The following is an 11910-nucleotide window of genomic DNA, read 5'->3' on the forward strand; positions in this document are numbered from 1 at the left end:
CTAGTATTCTTCCATAATATCAGTCTCTTGTTTTACAAGCTACAATCAGTTCGGAATTGCTGCTGAGTTCCAAAGAGCCTGTATCTGTCCAAGGCACTCTACAAACCAAGCGGTCGTCAAAAGGGATTTCAGCAACTACTACCCTCAGACACCTTTGCAAGGGATTAACGCTGTGAGTCAGATAATAGTTACCATTAACTACAGTGGTGGGATTGAATTTAACAATGTAATAATCCCTAAAGGAAAACACACTGCTTCTTCCTCATCTGCCGAATATGACACTTGTCCATATAGAAAGTTGCAACGTCTAGGGGACAAGGGCAGTTTCAGAATGGACCTTCAGAGGACGGCACACATTCCCACACACTGGACTTCCTCTGGCTTTAGGCATAAGTGTCCTTTCTTTGCATCTTCCTGCAATTTACAGTTTTTGTATAAATACAATGACTTATTGATTGATTGATTGAGATGGAGTCTGGCTTTGTTGCCCAGGCTAGAATGCAGTGGCATGATCTCGGCACACTGTAATCTCTGCCTCCCAGGTTCAAGTGATTCTCCTGCCTCAGTTTCCTGAGTAGCTGGGATTACAGGCACGCAACACCATGCCTGGCTAATTTTTGTATTTTTAGTAGAGACACAGTTTCACCATGTTGGACAGACTGGTCTCGAGCTCCTGACCTCAGGTGATCTGTCCACCTCGGCCTCCCAAAGTGCTGGGATTATCAGCATGAGTCACTGTGCCCAGCCTACAATGACTTTTTTAGTTTCTATTTTGCCGTTTTAATATAGAACCTTTAAAGAAAAAACAAATGTTTCTGAGAAGCAGTTTCTCAGTTAATCTGGATAAACATATCTACTAAGACCATGAAGCCACAGACAGAGAGTGATGTCCGTCACAAAGGAAAACTGAACGCAGTGGCATGCTGCATAATGACATTTCCATTAACAACGGACAGCATCTACAACAGTGGTCCCACAAGGTTACAATGCAGTTGAACAAGTCCTATCACTTACAGGCAATATAACTGTGGGAACGTTGTAGTGCAATGTGTCACTCGCGTGTGTGGTGTTGCTAGTGTACACAAACCTACTGTGGTGCCAGTCACAGAAAAGTCTAGCATGTACCATTACATACAGAGTGCAGTACTTGGTATAATGACAATAAATGACTATGTTACTGGTTTATGTATTTACTGCACTACCCTTTTTATCATTATTTTAGAGCATGCTCCCACTTATGCAGAAAAAAATAAGTTAATTGTAAAACAGTCCTTCAGGAGGATTTCAGAAGAAGGAATTGTTATCACAGCTGACAGCTCTATGCGTGTTACTGCCCCTGAAGGCCTTCCAGCGGGACAAGATGCGGAGATGGATGTCAGGGATAAGGATGACCCTGACCCTGTGCAGGCCAAGGCTAATGTGTGTGTGTTTCTGTCTTCATTTTTAACCAAAAACTTTAAACTAAAAAATAAAATTAAATCAATAGAAAAAAACTTACAGAATAAGGATCTAAAGAAAATATTTTTGTACAGCTATGCAACATGTGTTTTCAGCTACGTTATTGCAAAGAGTCAAAAACTTAAAAAGTTACAGTAAGCTAAGGTTAGCTTATCACTGCAGAGAAGTATTTTCAGAACAAATTTAGTGTCGTCCAAGTGTACAATATTTATAAAGTCTATAGTCGTGTACAGTAATGTTTTAGGCCTTCACTTTCACTTGCCACTCACTCACTGACTCACCCAGAGAAACTTCCAGTCCTGCAAGCTCCATGCATGGTAAGTGCCCCATACAGGTGCATCCTTTTTTTTAAGTCTTTTATACCCTATTCTTTTCTTTGTTTAGATGTGTTCAGATATCCACAGACTCTTGTGTTACAGGATTCTCTTGTGCCTAGAGATTCAGTACAGTAGCATGCTGCACAGGTTTGTAGCCCAGGACCAATAAGCCATACCCATATAGCCTAGGCGTATGATATACCATACTGGATGGTACAGTATATCATACGTCTAGGCTATATGGGTATGGCTTATTTGTGTAAGTTCACTCAGTGATGTTCATAAGGTCACAAAATTTCCCAATGGGAGATTTCTCAGAACATATCCTAGTTGTTAATTGATGCATGACTGTGCATTATATATTAGCTCTAAAAACCACACCTGTAAGTGAATTGACAAAAGAAGCCACAGATCCAAACAGCCTTTGAGAGGAATGGGGAGCAGACAGAACCTGGCACACTTCAGCTGTTCACAGCTCCTAACCAGTTAGGATGCTGGTGCCATATAATTAGGAGAGAAAGCTAAATCACCAGGGCCTCAACCAAAAGCAAACCATGGTGGTGAGGAGAAAGGTGAAGGACAGGGATGGTGTACAACACGGTGGGAGACCTTGCCTTACTCCACTTGGTTTTTGAGGCCAGTCCTGAGAAGCTTAAGAGAGAGAGACTCAGAAGCATGTACTGGAGGCCAGTTTTCTTGTGGTCCCAGTGATGGTGGCTCTTCTGATGCCAGAATGGGGAGGGAGAGCCTGGAAAAGTCAGGTGGTGACTTTGGCCAGGTGGCAGGAGACGTGCTGACACCCATCTCTGGCTTTGTCAGCTTCCTAAAACAGAAACAACATGGGCAGCTGCCCGGAAGCCTGCTGCTCAGCCTCTATCTCTTCGACCCCTTGGGACTTGGTGCAAACTCAGATCTTCCTAGCTCCTTCTGGCACAGGCACCAAGCCCTCCTTCCTCTGTCGCCACCATGTCATGAGTATTGACCAGGACAGGCAGGTAGGACTGGACACTTTTTGGGGGGGGATTGGGGGAAGGCTTGAAAACCTCTATTTCCCATGCTGTATTCCTGACTAAATGAAGAGCCAAATCACAGCCTCAAAATTCTATATTGGGTGAGAAAAGGTACACCTTGCCAGCAAAATTCTCCCACTGCAAGCTACCTTCAGATGCAACGTTTATGCTAAATGAGTGAAATGAGATGTCAGCAAAAGTCCCTACTAAAAAGCAAACAGCCAAACACCTCCAATTCCCACGGGGGGTTTGATAGGCTCTCTGACAATCACTGAAGTCTCATCTGAAAAACGTATTTTGATAGCTTTATGGGTTGACTTCAAGTGTTGAGATAGTGATGTGGTTTTCTTAAATATGTTGTTTCCATAGATTGTGAAGGTGATTGTCAGAGAGCATCTTGAATCCCCCACAAAAACTGGAGGTGTTTAGATAAATCCAAACTGAGAGATGTTCTACAAAATCCCTGACACCTTTCAGAAGTGTTAAGGTCATTAAAAAAAAAAAAAAAAAAAAAAAAAAGAGGAAAGATCTTTTTATATTAGTAACATAAAGGGAAAAAAAAAAGAGGAAAGGCTGAGGAACTGGCACAGATTAGAAGCTAAGAATAAGTGACAATTAAATGGGAAGCGGGGAAACTGGATCAGAACACGGATCCTGGAACAGAAAAAAGACATTCACTGGAAAAACTAGTGAAATCCAAATACTGTGTGCACTTTCTAGTGTTGTTGTAGCACTAATTTATTCATTTTGATCATCATACTACAGCTATACAAGATGTTAACAAAAGAGAAAGCTGGGTAAAGGGTATTCGTCAATTCTGTACTACTTTCCAACTCTCAGGTAAGCCCAAAATTATTTCAAAACTTAAAATGAAAATGTAATCATGGCATATTGGATAATTATCTTGCGTTAGAGTGATCAAGAAAGAGAAAAGAGACCTGGGAATCTCCTTTGTAGCAGAAAAGGAAACGGTCCTAAGAGTGTGAGTGTCAGTGACTAAAAAGGACACACATGAACCAATACCCCGCAGCCCAGCAGAGGACTCCCTTAGCATGCTCTGGGATACTGGAGCCATTTTATGATCTTTTTATGGAGCCACTTTTGGAGGTGATTTTTCTCTAGTCTAGTATCCTAGCTTAAAATTACAAGCATGGATAATACCATAAATTAAAAGTTTTTCCTTCTGAAAATGCATTTCAAAGAGGAGAGTTTGGGAGTTTTGCTCATTTGGAGTATTTCCCCTCACTGAGGGGTTGAGATTGGGTTGGGATGAATGTGAGCTGACTCCTGCTGTGTTCAGAATCTGATACACCGTGAGCTTTGGGAGAAGCAGGCAAGTGGGGGCTCTGAGGGTACACACTCAGGCTGAAAAGGAGCACAGCCCCTCAGGAAGGATGAAGGCCCCAGAGTGAACCTAGGCCACCCCGGCAGTGAACTGTGGTAAATATGGGCACGCTGCATAGCAGACATTCCCGACATTAATCTGGGAATCATGGGCTCTGATTGCTGCTTGGTCACTTCTGATGATTTTAGGCAACTCACTAAGAGCCTCTCTGGGCCTGTGTTCTCTGCTATAAAACAGAAATGTGGACTGGGCTGTGTGTGCTTCCCCTATACTGTTCTCCAGCTACTTCTGGATGAAGAGGAAGGGAATGGAGGTCTTGAAAGGTAGAAGAGCCATGCTGGTAGTAGAAAACTGGGATTCCAATCCAGGCAGATAGCTCCAAAGCACACATCCTTAATCAGATGCCACACTGGCTCCCAAGGCCAATGCTGCCCCAAGCCTCGACGATGGATGGCACCTGCAGGCACAGCCCTTGCTGACACCCTGGCTGCCCTTTCATGAGAGCCCAAAAACTGGTTTTGGTGGGACACTGCACACTCAATATACTGATTTCCTTTCATTCTTACCTTGATGCTGAGAGGTGGACATTATTATGATACAGAGATCTTGGCTTGCTCAAGGTTACCTAGCTACAAGGTGATAAAACAGGGTTTTGACCCCAGTTTTTGTTCATGACTCCAAGGCCATATTCTTCCCACTCTATTGATTGAAGGCGGACAAGTGTGATTTCGGATCCTCTCCTAGAATTCAGTCCTGAACAAATCAACAACTCTCAGCAGGAGGCCACTACGGTACTTAGACTGGCATGACGGTACTTAGACTGGCATGCTGACTGCTGCAGCGCCTCCTGAGGAGTCCTTGCTATTACTTCCCTACCGTGAGTCTAGAAGAGGAATCCTGTGACTCTACCTGCTTGCTGAAATTCAGATTCAGAATAGTATCCTGACACACTTCTCTACTAATATCGTAATCCTACCAAAACAGAATACACATTTACATGACAGCAACTGCATTTCCTGAGCTGCACCCCATGCTGGTCCCGTGTTCTTCTCTAAGTCCCATACCCATCTGAATGACTCAATCTTGAAATTTCTCAGGAATCAACAATACATTTATTGGCTTGTACCAAAGTCAACTCCCCCCCTTTGAAAATGAAGACACTACTTGACAACCATTTCGCTTTATCTTTTGCACTCATGTGACAGAGACAAGTAGGTATAGTGCAATGAACCTGTTCCAATAATCTGCAAGCGTATCTTAAAAAAAAAAAAAAAAAAAAAAGAGGATTAAAAAAAAGACAGCTTCTGGGTGCGGTGGCTCACACCTGTAATCCCAGCACTTTGGAGGCCGAGGCGAGTCAATCACAAGGTCAGAAGTTCAAGACCAGCCTGGCCAAGATGGTGAAACCCTGTCTCTACTAAAAATACAAAATTTAGCCAGGCATGGTGGCATGTGCCTGTAATCCCAGCTACTTGGGAGGCTGAGGCAGAGAATTGCTTAAACCCAAGGGGCGGAGGTTGCAGTAAGCCGAGGTCGCACCACTGTACTCCAGCTTGGGTGACAGAGTGAGACTGTCTCAAAAAATAATAATAATAATAAAAGACAGCTAAGGTCTAATATCTAATTTGTCATCTTAATATTGTCATGGTGTATATCTAATATTTGTAATTATTCATAGTTGGTATCCTTTTTCCTGGGCAATACTAATAAAAATTATTTAAATACATATAAACATATATATGTATATACACACATATACACAATATACATCCTATAAGAGTACCATCAACAGTTAGAATTAAAGGGATTTAGGAAAAGAAGTGGGAGGAAGAAGAAGAGCAGAACAGAAATATGGCATTACTTCATAGCATCTTCCTCAATAGCGAACCTTCAGACAGCCACAAAGAATTATCAAGTACTGGCCAGGGGCAGTGGCTCATGCCTATAATCCCAGCACATTGGGAGGCCAAGGCAAACAGATTGCTTGAGCTTAGGAGTTCAAAACCAGCCTGGGCAACATGGTGAAACTCTTGTCTCTACAGCAGGATACAAAAATTAGCCAGGCATGGTGGCCTGCGCCTGTAGCCCCAACTACTTGGGAGGCTAAGGTGGAAGGATCACTTAAGCCTGGCAGGTAGAGGTTGCAGTGAGCCAAGAACACAGCACCACTGCACTCTAGCCTGGGTGACGGGGTGAGACCCTGTCTCCAAAAAAAAAAAAGAAAGAATTGAGTACCTACAGGACTTGGTAGCCCACAATATCTAGTCAGTTGTCACCTTTAAATATATGACTTGTTTCTTAAACCTTTAACTTTCTCAACAGCAGCTACTTGACTATTAAGAAAAGGTCTTGATTTCAAATCATCTGCAAGATTTCAGAATTCACCTTTCACGAAGCTCTTAAAGTCATTTGGGGTAGCACCAAATTAAATTGTTATTCTAGATTCATTTAGTAGGTATGTACTCTTTTTAATAAAGAAAAACGAGTCAGGTTTGCTACAGAGATGAGTTGTAAAGTCTGAGCCAAATTATTTGGCAGTATCCAAACACCTGGTACCCACAAATGATTACTTTAATGTATTTCTAATGAGGACTGGATTCAGACCAAGATGAAGACAACCCATTAAATAAAATTTCTTTGAATTTTCTTAAAAGATCACAAATTTGTAATATTAGTATGAAGGAATAAGCCAAATAACTTCATTTTTTTTCCCTAACAGAAATGTTAGTTGCAGATCAGACACAGAAAATACAGCAATTTTTTGGCTGGAGTGGTGGCTCAGGTCTGTAATCCTAGCACTTTGGGAGGCCGAGACAGGAGGACTGCTTGGGGCCAGGAGTCTGAGACTAGTCTGGGCAACATAAGGAGACCCCTATCTCTACAAAAAGTTTAAAAAGTTCTGGATGTGGTAGTGCAAGCCTGTGGTCCAAGCTACTTGAGAGGCTGAGGTGGACGGACCCCTTGAGTCTGGAAGATCAAGGCTGCAATGAGCCATGGTCACACCACTGCACTCTAGCCTGGGTGACAGATGAGACTCTGTCTCAAAAACAAAAGCAAAAAACCACCCAAAAGACAATAACAGAAAGAAAACATAGCATTTAAAAAACAGTGATCTCTATACTTTAAAAACTCCTCAACTGGAGCTGCCTAAATGAAGAATGGGCCCTTTACAAATCCCTGTCTCTGGAGGGTTTAAACCGAGGCTAGATTGGTCCTGGGATTCCTACAGTGGTGAAAAAGTTCTGTCTCCAATGCTACAACAAGGGGACTGCCATGCACAATCATGAGTGGAGAAGAAAAGGCAGAGTGAATGAAGGCTAAGAGCGGCACCTCACCTCTCACCCAGTTCAACTGTATAACGCATACCTCAATGTACACAGCAAACTGGAATTCAGAATCCACAAGTCTAACTCCAGGGTAAACAAAGCATTTGTTAACAATTACTTGAAACATAAAACTATATATTTTCAGAGCTGAGGGAGACCTGGCTCTACACCCTCATTTATACTTGTCAACAATAATGTATTGGGCACCTACTAAGTGCCAGGCCCTGTGCTGGATCATTTCCAGGCACAATTTCTTATTAGAATCCATGTGCCTTTTCTAATATTATCCCTATTTTGACGGAATAACCTGAGACTCAGAATGCGCAACAAATTGCCCAAGAGTCACAGGAAATGGCAGAGGCAGGATTTGAACCCACACTCCACATTCATTACTACCACAGAGCACCACTCCCATTTCATAGATGACCTGGGGCAGGCCACTTGGGGACAGGTTCCAGCAGATTCCAGCCAGTGGACTTGCTAGTACCCCAGGCAGCCTTTTGCTACACATCACAGAAGCAGCTGCAATGACTGCTGAGGTTGCTTGGCTGGCAGAAATGGAAGGAAAAAGAAAAGGAAGCAGCTGACCAAATGTTCCTTCCGACTGACCATGGAGCTGCAAGCTCTCAGTTGTCTGCCAGCTTCCGGCTGACCAACAGAGAGAAGCATATCTACAATGAGAGAGTAGCAGCCACCACACAGCCCCTCTACACTCATTCGTCCTGACTCCAGGCAAGCCAACACACACTGCAGTAGGATCTTCCCTGCACACCTTATCAGTGCCTTAACTCGCCATCACAATCACAACTGCAGCTGCCTGCCTTTCTGATGGACAAGGTGCTTGCCCATGAGCACTTCATCAATTATTAAACTATGCTCAGACTTGTTTTGACCACAGCTGCTACGTGATCTGTGATCCCCCATTTTTAGCAGCCAGGTAGGAGGCTTCCTAAGGGTCACTCAGCAGCCCTTGCATAGAAGCCACGGCAGGTGCAGACAACCGGACAGCTTCCGTGTTTAAAGGTATCAGCACTTGTAACACAGAGAGGCAGGCGGACTAACTTGCACCTGCACCTCCGGAAGGCAATGGAAAGAAAAAAAATTCCACGGGGATGACAGCTTCCAGCCCTTGACCTGGTGCTAAAAACAGGGGCCAGGAAACCCAGCACAGCCCTCTTCCCTGCTCCGCAACACGCCCCTGCCTACTCTCCCGTTCAGGACATTTCAGGCCTGAGTGTGACCCGAATTTGAGTTCTCAAATCCGAAAAGCTCTGAGAAACCTCAATCACAGCGCCAACACCATTCCATACAAGGGGTGGAGGTGCGAGTCCTTCCTGGCCCTTCTCCTCGGAAAACTCAAATCAAGGACGAGATCTCTTGGGTCTTCCCTTGCCCTAAACACACACACATTCCTCACACACAACATACACACTTGCTGACCCCACACCCGTGCACACCGCATCCCACACACACATGAACACTTACTTGCTCACCCCAGCAGGCTAGCCGGCCCCCACAAGGGACACCTACCAAGTCGCACACCTGCACACCTGCCCCTAAGTGTACAGCCACTTGCTCTCCCCACGCCGCGTTCCAGCCCCCACTACACCTGCCCCAGCGCACACTCACGGGCTCGCCCTCCACCCGCCCCGCCGCCTGCCCCCCGCCCTCCTGACCCCGCTCTCCTGCCCCACGCGCCCCCGTGCCCCGCACCCTGCGACCTGCTGCCCTCCGCACTCACCGGCGCCGGCGCCCCGCCGCCCCGCGCCGCCCCGCGGCCTGGGGCCCCGCCGCCCCGCTCCGGCCCGCGGCTCCTGGGCTGGCCTGGCCCCGCAGCCGCCGCTTCCCGTCACGTGGGGCGGCCGCCAGGGGCTGGCGGAGGGCGGGAGCGCAGCCGTCCCCGCGCTGCCCGCCGTCCCTTGGGCCCTGCCGCCTGGCTCCGCGCGCAGGCCAAAACGGGCCTTACTCCGGGCCTCGGCGTCCCCCTCCGTGTACCGGGTCCACGACACGGCCCGCCTCGCGAGGCGGCCGGCGGGCGGGAGGTGTTCATTCGGGGGGCGCTGAGGCCGCCGCCCCCGGGCGAGCGCGCGGTCCGCGCCAGCTGTGGGAACTGAGGTCTCTCCTCCGCCCCCGCCGCCGCGGGGAGCGCCAGGGAAGCCGGGCTTTGCCTGGCTCGCTCGCCACCCAGATTCTGACACCAACACAGGAGGAGGGCGCTCGGGAAATACCTGCTGAATGAAGACTGAATGAATGAATCCTGGGAAATGCTTGGGCCCGCGGCCGCCTGACCACGCAGGATGGAGGCTCGGACGCGCCGCCGGTGCCCCACTAGGAACTGAAGGAACGGTCGGGAAGCGAAGTCCTCTCCCGAGGCGCCCCAGGGCCCCAGGAACTGACTGGGACCCCTGACAGGAGGAGGCCACCTGCGTGATACACTTATTTGAGAAGGGAGGCCTAGGACTATCTTCCTCCTTTTAGGAAATCCCAATTGTAGCTTCCTTGGGGTCAGGCCGCAATGAAGAATTGTAGGTTACCATGAATCCATGAACTCCTCTTCAATATATAGTCAAAGTCCAATTTCATGATGAAAGAATTGGAAAGCTCCCTCCAGAGTTGTCAGTACTCAATTATTAGCATATAGACAGGCAGGTTTTCCCAGTGATTTTCATACGTTAGGACCTGCTAGTGACCCATGACCTCAGCTTTCTTCCAGCCAAGCTGCCTATTGTAAAACAAAGATGTTATCCCAAGCCTGAAGGCAGATACTAGATTCTACTCCATGGTCTTCCTTTTCAAAGGGATTAAAAAGAAAGAAAAAAGAAAAAGGACCATCAACAACCTTCCTATGACCTGTCCCCCACCCCTACCCTAGTGTGATTCATGGCAACATAAATGCCCCATCCCCAGTGGTGCTTCAGCTCTGACCCAATGGAACCAGTGTCACCGGCTCAGTCTCCAGGTAGGGGGCTGGCTTCCCAGGAGTGTAAAGATCTGACCAGCAACTGAGCTTCAAGGGCAAGCAGCAGTGAATGGACCCTCAAGTCTAAGGTGGCCAACAGCTAGTGGAGCCAAAGATTGGGAAGGTACAAGAGCAAATCCAGTCTCCTCATTTTCCCCAGGGTCACAGAGACTATGTGACTTGTCATCAACTAATCACTGGCTCAGCTGAGCCTAGAATTCACCCTTGTGCTTTTGTATTTTAGTCCTCCACCAGATCATATTACAGAGAGCTGCACAAGACCAGTTACAGAGGTGATGTCTACTGACTGCCAGACGCTGACTTCAGAAACTGCTAGTGACTGAGCAATGAAGTCGACGCTATTAATTTACCATTTTACAGATGAGTTGATTGAGGCAAAGAAAGGTAAGTTACTTAGGAAAATATAAATTAAAAAAATGTAAAAGGTGAATGACTTGTCCCAAACCCCATGCTAGTAAGAAAGAGCAGTAAGAATGCAGAATTCAGCAAGTTAGTCTTTTATATAAATCTGTCTTGAATGAATGGTTTATGAACAATCTTTGCGTTCTACTTTAGATGATCCAGGAGTTAAAATGTATAACAAAAGAGATCATTCAGAAATATTTACGAAAGGATTTATCACAGGATTCTTACAATGGCATGCTCCATATTATTCCATCTAGAAACAGCTGTTCCTTCTGAAGCTTGCTGAGAAGTCTGTGTCACAAATGACAGGTACCTCTATGTAAATGCTTGTACCATAAACGTGCAAACATGTGCATAGGCCAAATTCCTTATATTGTTTCTATTGGTTACATTTAAGAAGAAATATCAGTCATATGGCTTTCAAAGCAATTATTAACTTCATTTTTTAATACATATTAAATATTCCTTGGGCCCATACCAAGTGTTGAGTTTTTTTTTTTTTTTTTTTAAGATGGAGTTTCGCTCTGGTTGCCCAGGCTGGAGTGCAATGGCACAATCTCAGCTCACTGCAACCTCCGCCTCCCGGGTTCAAGCAATTCTCCTGCCTCAGCCTTCCGAGTCGCTGGGATTACAGGCATGTGCCACCATGCCTGGCTAATTTTGTGTTTTTACTAGAGACAGGGTTTCTCCATGTTGGACAGACTGGTATTAAACTCCCAACCTCACGTGATCTGTCCACCTCAGCCTCCCAAAGTATTGGGATTACAGGCGTGAGCTACCGTGCCCAGCCACGTTGAGTATTTTGGAGAAGGTTAAAAAGATGTGTTCCAATGAGAACAACGATTAATGAAAAGTGAGCTGCACAGCTATAACTATGTTTTCATAGTTGCTGTCTACTCTCAAAACTTAATCTTTACACTTATGCATACTCTGTGCTCCTCACTTTCTCACCGGGTATACGTTCAGGAGGGCAAGGATTGTGTCTAGGTTCTCTGCTCTATCTTTCTGCATGTAGAAAACATTCAACCAATTCTTTTTTTTTTTTTTTTTTTTTTTTTTTTTTTTTTTT

At 45.8% G+C, this 11910-nt stretch overlaps 1 protein-coding gene across 2 annotated transcripts in view; it reads right to left on the reverse strand.

Moving 5' to 3' along the window:
• TGFBRAP1 (transforming growth factor beta receptor associated protein 1) overlaps positions 1-11334 on the reverse strand; it is a 63327-nt gene extending 51993 nt beyond the window's left edge. Inside the window, exon 1 of one of the 2 annotated variants that reach the window (XM_032255583.1) lies at positions 9198-9615. The gene's annotated coding sequence lies outside the window, so the exon portion shown is untranslated. Of the gene's footprint in view, positions 1-9197; positions 9616-9684 lie in introns of those variants that run through there. The other variant, XM_032255584.1, reaches the window with a different exon arrangement.
• Positions 11335-11910: the final 576 nt, after the last annotated feature.

The sequence above is a fragment of the Sapajus apella genome, unplaced genomic scaffold (genome assembly GCF_009761245.1).
Source record: "Sapajus apella isolate SASKATOON/1434 unplaced genomic scaffold, GSC_monkey_1.0 scaffold89, whole genome shotgun sequence".
NCBI lineage: Eukaryota > Metazoa > Chordata > Mammalia > Primates > Cebidae > Sapajus > Sapajus apella.